The following is a 9376-nucleotide window of genomic DNA, read 5'->3' on the forward strand; positions in this document are numbered from 1 at the left end:
GCTTTAGCCCAGCTAGCTCAGGTACCAATAGCAATAAAGCCGTGGCAGCCTGGAATTCAGTGTGAGGCTGGCTGCCTGAGTCCGCACCCATGGCTTCATAGCTATTTTGGTACCTACGCTAGCTAGGTTAAAGCTAGTTTGGATATGTCGACATATGCTGTAATCACACCTCTGACTGCAGTGTAGACATACCCATTGTGAAAGCTGTGGGGTTTATCCAAATTAATTAATACTCAGGTATTTTGTTCAGTCTCCATTCTCCTTCTACATTCTATAAATGGGTTCTTCTTTTTTCCCCCCTCTATCCTGGTAGCTTTTTCTTCCCCAGCAGGGGCTGCTATTGATTGTTGGATGAGCAGGTTTGAGGAAGTTGAAGGTTACAGCCAATCTAGTTATGTCCATGTTGGTTGGCAATTTTATATCCTAGTTTATAGTGTTATATTGGATTGACTGCTCCTGATGGAGCTAAGTCCATATGTTTTGTCCAGTGATTTATGTATTGAGCCTCTCAGCATATCGTTAGCCGAACATGCAATGTGGTGAAATATTTGTTTTGTTTGAAGTGCAGATCTTGGATTTAACATTTCCAAGGGCAGACTTTCCCAGGGTCTTTGTCATTTTTTCCCCCCTCATGTTAGGAGGTATCGCTTTCTTTCAGTCATAGCGTGCTGCTTTGGTCCTGTGAGAGATCTGGTATTTCATGTGGGCTGGAGGTTTTTGTATCGTTGCGTTTTGTGTTTAGTGACTATTTCTAGGTATATGGATACACTTCTAAAATACAAAGTGCTATTGGCAATGCCCTGTTTGCTTTTCAAAACCTCTTAATAAAAAGAAAGTAAAAAGCCTTGGAGTATGGGATATAGACGGTAGCTTGAAAGTCGTGGGGTATGGGCCTTTCCCAGAAGATAAGGATTGGATCTAGCATGCAGGGGTGTTAGGGCTTCCTTATCATAGAATCGTAGAAGATATGGGTTGGAAGACACCTCAGGAGGTCATCTAGTCCAACCCCCTGCTCAAAGCAGGACCAACACCAACTAAATTATTCCAGCCAGGGCTTTGTCAAGCCGGGCCTTAAAAACATTTAAGGATGGAGATTCCACCACCTCCCTAGGTATCATAGTACTCATTTGTACTGGGAAGAGATGAGTAGCGTAAGTCTTGGTGGCAGAATTCAAGACATGGGGCTAGATCTGGCTCTGGGTTCACCTGTACAACTCCAGTGTGAAGGGTTAATGTCTAGCTATTCCACCTGGAAGCAGGCGGGGCACACCCTGACTGTTTCCTAGGAGCAATGCACACATTGCTCTATCCAAGGACAAGGGCTAGATATGAACCCTGAGAACTTGATTGTTTGGACAGCAACTGTGGGAGGTTTCTTTAGCCTGGGCTCAAGGCCTGAGAACCAGGATTGTAGTAGATAGAGGATGGTAACTAAGCATATGAATCAACGTCATACATTCCTTTGTGTAGCAGTGTGTAATGCTTAGGGGGAGAAATATAATAAAAGGAGAAGGTGGAAGGCAGGGGGGGCAGAACAGCCCATCTCCGCTGACCAGCCTGTTTGCTTGCATAAAGCTGTGTTCTGTCTCATCACTGAACCGCAACAACTGGCGCCCAACGTGGGGCCCTCAGCACTCACCTCGCCCGGCAAGGGTTTCAGACGCGTCACTCATCCGCTTCGTGGATCCCGGTGAGTATTTTTCATTGTGGTAAGTATGGGAAGCTCCCTCTCTGCTTTGCAAGTGCAACACTGCAATGAGCTGCAGTATTTGCTGCGTAAGGCTCAGCATGACTGCCCGGCTCGAGAACTCACTCTCCTGCTACAGGAGGTGCGTGCCAAGTGCCCGTGGTATCCTGAAGCTGGAAGCCTTAAGCTAGCGGACTGGGAGCGATTGGGCCAGACATTGCACAAAGAGCCTCGGGCACCCGTGCAGGCTTTACATGCCTGGCACCTCTGCCGCGACGTGGTACAGCGTGTCGCCTCGGACAGACCCTCCCTCGCGAGGCTGGTGCTCTCGCCGCCCCCGTCCGCCCCTGCAGCCATCCCCCCTCCTGGCGATGCGACACAGCGTGTCGCCTCGGAAAGGCCCTCTCCAGCCCCAACAGAGGAGCTGCCGATCCTGCCACCCCCGTCCGCTCCTGCAGCCATCCCTCCCCCTGCTTCGCCCCCAGTGCCTCTATTACCACCGCCTCCCTGGCCTTCCCCACCGGAGCCGGTGTGTGATCACCCTCCCCGCGTGGGGCCCCCCGGAGAGTCATCTGCATCTGCTCAGAAGCTTTCGCTGGTGCAACAAATGGTTCACGCAGCGAAAGCTCGATCAGATCTTACAGCAGAGGAGCTGGCTGATCTGGTCTCCGTTTGCCCGGTGACCTGGCAGAATGATGACCAGGGCAACCCCGTGGGCACCTGGACCACTCTGCCATACTCGGTGGTTAGAGAGGTAAAGAAAGCAATTCGTGAATTTGGCCTGACTAGCACCTTTGTGCGTGGTCTCATTGAAGGGATGGGTACTGGGTACTCCCTAATCCCTGAGGATTGGAAAACGCTGCTGCGCATGATGTTGTCACCCAGTCAGTATGTTATTTGGCTTAGTGAGTATCGGCAGATGGCAGAACGCCAAGCCCAGGTATATAGAGAGCAAGGTATCATTTATGAGCATTTGGCAGGGGAGGGCCAGTTTGCTACTACTGAGATGCAGTCTCAACTCCCTCAGGCCGTCTTCCCCATTATTTCCACCTGTGCCCAGCATGCTTTTAAGAAGGTCCCGGATTCAGGCAAGCCTACCAAAAGCTTTGTCAGTATCCGTCAGGGTGCCTTAGAGTCCTTTTTGGATTTTACCAACAGATTGCAGGAGGCTATCCTCCGACAGGTGGATAACACTGAGGCAGCTCACAAGCTCCTGTTAAAATTGGCAGTTGAAAATGCAAATGAGGATTGCCGCCGTGCTCTCCAGGCAGCACAAGCCTCTGGTATTTTAGAGCTCTCAGACATGCTGCGGGCATGCCAGAACATTGGCACACAAGCCCACAAGGCTGGAGTTCTGGCTGCCGCCCTCAGAAAAACTGGGAAGGAGGGGAAGCGCTGTTACCGCTGTGGTAAGGAGGGTCATTTTCAGCGGGAGTGCCGCTCATCTAAGGCACCAGCCCGACCCTCAAAGAAGTGCCCCAAGTGTGGGAAAGGTTATCACTGGGCTAATCAGTGTCATGGCGGGTCGGGAAACCGCGCGACGGGTCCCCCACAAACCCAGGGCCAAACAGGGGTGTTTCCTACTCAGGCAATAGCTCCTCTGCCTTGGAATCCGTAGACTCTATGAGGGCAGCGACTGCTGGAAGTGCAGGGCTTGATTTGATCATGCAGGAGGACACTGACTTTCAGCTGCCAGGGGAGGTCTGTGCCATACCTACACAGGTGACGGGACCTCTCCCTGCCGGCTTTGTAGGTCTTGTTCTCCCTCGCTCACATGCTGGGAAACAGGGCTTTTTTGTCATTCCAGGGGTCATTGATGCTGATTACACTGGCATTATTAAGGTTCAGGTGTGGACTCATCTTCCACAGTCGCTCCCGCGTGGACGGTCAATTGCACAATTGATTTTAGTCCCCTATCAGGTGCCAGCTGCCGAGGATCGAACTCGGGGCGGAGGAGGCTTTGGATCTACGTTGTCTCACTCGCCGTCTCACAGCGCGTCTTCTCCACTTGTTGCTCTGACAATGTCAGTCCGCCCCTCGAAACCTCAGTTAACACTTCTCTTAAATGATGTTCCTTTTACAGGGCTGGTGGACACTGGAGCTGACGTTACAGTGATTCGTGATCTGGAGTGGCCGGTTAGTTGGCCTACGGTTCCTTCTAAAGAGTTGTGGGGGATTGGGGGTAGCAAACCCGGGCGCCAAAGTTTGTCTTGGGTCACGGTCTCTAAACCAGGAGGCCGTGCCCTTGCTACAATCCGCCCTTTTGTGCTCCCTGTCCACCTCAATATTTGGGGCCGTGATTTACTTACAAAGTTAGACAACACCCTCGATATTAACATCTGATGGCTCTCCCCACCGAGGTGTAGTCACTTATCAGTTGGGTGACCCCCCTCGTTGGCATTCTCGTTTTACACTGCCTCAGCGTTCGGCACAGCGTTCAGAATTAGCTGCTGTTATTTTGGCCTTTCAACTTTTTGCTGATTGTCCCTTTAATTTAATTGTGGATACCCATTATGTTTATCAGGTAATTGATCATTTACCCCTTGCCCTCATTACCCCTCAGGTTGATGCAGACCTCCTTCACCTGTTTTTGTCTTTACAGCATCTTCTTGCCACTCGTCATTTCCCTTACTTTGTTGCTCATATTTGCAGTCATACCCCTCTGCCTGGGCCACTCACTGAGGGCAATGCACGAGCCGATCGCGCGTTGCGTGGTCAGGTAAATTCCCTTTTTTCTGACCCCATTGAAAGCCATGCCTTTTTTCATCAGTCTGCCTCTGTTTTGGCCCGGCAGTTTTACATTCCTGCTGATCATGCACGTTCCATTGTTCGTTCCTGCCCCCACTGTGCTGCTGCTGCTCCTACTTTTTCTTATGCCGTTAATCCCCAAGGTACCGCAGCAAATCAGCTGTGGCAAATGGATGTTACTCATGTGCCACAATTCCGCCCCTATTCATTTTTACATGTTTCCGTTGATACTTATTCAGGCTTCCTTTGGGCAACCCCACAATGTGGGGAAGCCACTAACAAAGTTATTCACCATTTGCTGGCCTGCTTTTCTGTTATGGGTCGCCCTTGCCAAATTAAAACAGATAATGCCCCAGCCTACTGCTCTGCAGCCCTCTCCACCTTTTGTGCCCGCTGGGACGTCCGTCTTAAACACGGAATCCCTTATAATTCCACGGGCCAAGCCATTGTTGAACGTGCCAATCGCACACTCAAAACCTTGCTAGATAAACAATTAAAACAAGGGGAGCTGCGTCTCCGAACCTTAGGAGACATTCAACAACAAATGTATATCCTCTTGTTCACTTTAAATAATTTAACACTGAATGCAGATCAGCAGACCCCTGCGGATCGGCATTTTCACAAATCTGAGGTACTGGAAAGACCGCGTGTCTTTTACCGTCAGCTGCCCGATCCACAGTGGCTGGGCCCAGCACCTCTAATCACTTGGGGTCGGGGATATGCTGCTGTGTCTCTCCCTGCAGGACCGTTGTGGGTTCCAGCCCGGTGCGTGCGACCAGCACTTAAACAACATGGCATGGCACCAGGGGCTGTCGAATCCCATACCAGAGTTTCAGCTGACCTTGGAGGAGACCGCGTTGCCCCCCGAGTCGACAACGGCGGGACGGAAACGGAGGAGGCGTAGCGTCCCAAGCCAGCCCGTGACATGGGGAGCAGTAAAAGCATTGGTCGCCACGGCTCAACGAAAACTGGCAGCAGATCAGCAGCCAGAAACTCCTAAGACTTTGTTTGTGGCGATTCTCGCCCAAATCACTGCTAAATTCTGTGATGATTGTGTGCCTTTTGTGCCTGCTATTTCCTGTAGGGGTTGGCTCAGAAGCGCCTCCCCCGTTACAAGCCCGAAGGAGAATAAGACACTGTTCTTTGCTTATGCTAATCTTTCCTCCCAGTACTCTAGCATGGCTAATTGGGGCCCGGCCAACTATACTCTGCCTCGCACGGCTATATCCCTCCACACACCGTACCCGGCCGGGGCTCACAATGTCACCTGTGCGCGTGTAGTTAACTGCACTAGTACAAAGGTGCCCTTGGGCTGTCAAAAAATTTCTCAATCCCTTTTAAATTGTTCCCATGCTGTTAATGTTTCATATAATTATGGCCATATCATCCTACCATCAGGATGGGTTTTTACTTGTGGTTCATGCACCTTTAATTATATTCCTGCAAATTTAAGTGATGGCACCCTTTGCTGTCTTAGTAGAATGATACTTATATTGCCTTTTGCTGGTCACAATTGTAGTAAAAGAAGTGTACCCCTTTTAGATGATTATATTGCAGATGTTAAGCTTTTGGTTATTTTGTGTTTGTAATCATTGGGCTTATTTTTTTGTTGCTGCTGTGTACAATGTATTCCTTCCTTGTTAAGACTTTGTAAAATTTTTGCCCTGGAAAGCTCCCCAGGTTATGTCCTTGTCTGTCTGGGAGTTAAATAGCATGACAAAACAAATTGGCGGCTACCATGAGATGGCCAACTTCAATAAACAAAAAAAGGGGAGATGAAGGGTTAATGTCTAGCTATTCCACCTGGAAGCAGGCGGGGCACACCCTGACTGTTTCCTAGGAGCAATGCACACATTGCTCTATCCAAGGACAAGGGCTAGATATGAACCCTGAGAACTTGATTGTTTGGACAGCAACTGTGGGAGGTTTCTTTAGCCTGGGCTCAAGGCCTGAGAACCAGGATTGTAGTAGATAGAGGATGGTAACTAAGCATATGAATCAACGTCATACATTCCTTTGTGTAGCAGTGTGTAATGCTTAGGGGGAGAAATATAATAAAAGGAGAAGGTGGAAGGCAGGGGGGGCAGAACAGCCCATCTCCGCTGACCAGCCTGTTTGCTTGCATAAAGCTGTGTTCTGTCTCATCACTGAACCGCAACACCAGTGAAATCAGTGGGTTGCAATAGCACAGACAAGAGCAAATGACATGATTCTTGTGCTTGGAGTGCAGTACCAGAAGGGGGATGGCTGAGAGATGAAAAGCTATAATTCTGAATTTAAGATCTGTAGAAGTACCATAGAAACTGGAATTGTGGGGCTTTGGGACAAAGAGTTATTTAAATGCTTGGCTCATCTTTACAGGGCTTTCTTTGTATAGTGAATTCTTGACCTGTCGAAGTTCTTGACCTTTCTATGAAGAAACCGACTCCTGAAATACATGCTTTGCTAGGTCAGGGTCTAAACATCTGAGCAGACCCACATGACTGTAATGAGACTTCTCAGGTGCCTAAAGGTGTACATGTTCTTGAGTACTTTGCTGGATCAGGGCCTTCAGTACTCTTAATTTGTAAGAACTTTACATTTGTTATCCTAGTTTTAAGTGGTGTCACACTGAGAGAAAATGGCTTGCCTTCCAATTCTTTTGAAAATGAGGAAAAGATTTCCCTGGGGTAAAAAGACAGAAGATCAGATTCTGCTTTGTTATATTCCTGCATCCCTGCTGAAATCAGAGGACTTGCATGGATGCAACTAAGAGCAGAATTTTGGCCCTGTATGTGGGAACAGTATGGAATGCATAGATAGCTGTTAAACATATTACAATCCATATAAAATCAATCTCCTAATTCTGGAGTATAAATCTAACCTCTGTGAATTATGAGAGTCACAAATCAATAATGTCTGAGTGACTGCACCAGCAGCAGTGGAGAGATGCCAGAGTGGCAGGACAAAGCTGCACTTTCAGTGAAGAAGACGACTGTAGATTGCTTAGATTGTGAGGTTTTCAGGGGTGGAAGCCATATTTTCAGTGTGTGGGCAGCCCCTATCACAACAGGACCCTGATCCCTGACTGGGCCTCTAGACATGACCATAATTAATGAGATGAGAGCAGCAGAGGTGCGAGTGGGACAGTGGTAGAGTTCAGTGGAGAAGATTATGGCATTAAGGGGGAAACGAGGACTATAGAGTAGGAAGAGAGAAAAAAAAAGGGGCAGAGTGTGGGCAAGAAGGAGCAGTGACCTTTCCACAGCATGGACCTAGAATTTTGAGCCATGTTGTATGCAAGTGAAAACAGGAGAACATAGAATCGTAGGACTGGAAGGGACTTTGAGGGGTCATCTAGTCCAACCTCCTGCTCAAAGCAGGACCAATCCCCAATTTTTGCCCCCAATCCCTAAATGGCCCCCTCAAGGATTGAGCTCACAACCCTGGGTTTAGCAGGCCAATGCTCAAACCACTGAGCTATCCCACCCATTGGCCTGAAGCAGCGAACCACGGCCAATGGGAGCTGCGATTGGCCAAACCTGCGGATGCAGCAGGTAAACAAACCGGTCCGGCACACCAGGGGCTTTTCCTGAACATGCAGCGGACCAGCTTTGAGAACCATTGATCTAGACTGTCCCTGACAGGTATTTCTCTAACCTGTTCTTAAAATCTCCAATGACAGAGATTCCACAACCTCCCTAGGTAATTTATTCCAGTGCTTAATTACCCTGAGAGGAAGTGTTTTCCTGATGTCCAACGTAAACCACCCTTGCTTCAATTTAAGCCCATTGCTTCTTGTCCTGTCCTCAGAGGTTAAGAACAATTTTTCTCCCTCCTTTGTAACAACCTTTTATGTACTTGAAAACTGTTATGTCCCCCCTCAGTCTTCTCTTCTCCAGACTAAATAAACCCAATTTTTTTTCCCAATCTTCCCTCATAGGTCATGTTTTCTAGACCTTTAATCATTTTTGTTGCTCTCCTCTGGACTTTCTCCAATTTGTCCACATCTTTGAATTAAGAGTTCTGCTGACTACAGAAACCACTTGAGCTTTGCTCTTGGGGTTTATATCACCAGAACTTTGGAGAGAATTATAGCCTCATAAGTCAGTTACCTGTTTATATTTAATCCACTGTCCTTGCTCTCAGAAGGTAGAGGACAATATTGTAAATTCTGGAACCCAAAGGAGGTGATATTTTCATTGAGGGAAGAAGGAATTAATTTGTGAGTTTTATGCTATCAGTTTATTGAAGGTCCAGATCTGCGGCTGGTGTGTATCTGTATAGCTTCATTGGCTGCAGTGAAGCTTCATTGGTTTCTGCAAGCTGAGGATCTGGTCCCAAGTTCAGAAGTTGCATGAGCAGCGGCTGAGACTGGATTCTCTTCTCTCTCGCTCTCTCTCTCTCTCTCCCCGCTAAAGTTTGCCAGGTCTCCTCCAGTTTGTGCTAAGTTGCTGAGGAGTGAGTAACATTTAGCTCGACAGCACAAAATGCAGTTTTCTAGAAGTGTTTTTTTTTCTTTTTCATTTTCAAGGTATCTCTGTGTGCAGTGACTTGTAAACAAGTGGAGCAGTCATTATGCATTCACTAATCATTCACACACAGTAGCATCCATTTGACTGAGTTCAGAGATGCTGTCACTTTCCAATATTCACCTTAAAAAGTCCAAGAGGAATTTTACCTTCCTTCTGAACAGCACCCTGAAATAGGATAAATGGAACTCTTAAGTGTGGTGTCAGCTGTGCGGCCATGTGATGATCAATTTTGTTTTAATTAATGTAGCCCTTGTGACGGGGCAAGGCCAGATGGCTATGGAAAAGTAGTGGGAGATAGATATATTAGCTCCAGGCTAAACAAATCCCTGGTACCAGGTTAAGTGAAATGGAAGCTGCTCCAGGTCAATTAAGACACCGGGGGCCAATTAAGAACTTTCCAGAAGGCAGGGAGAATGCTAGGTTGATT

This window comes from Lepidochelys kempii, chromosome 5 (genome assembly GCF_965140285.1).
Source record: "Lepidochelys kempii isolate rLepKem1 chromosome 5, rLepKem1.hap1, whole genome shotgun sequence".
Taxonomy (NCBI): Eukaryota; Metazoa; Chordata; order Testudines; family Cheloniidae; genus Lepidochelys; species Lepidochelys kempii.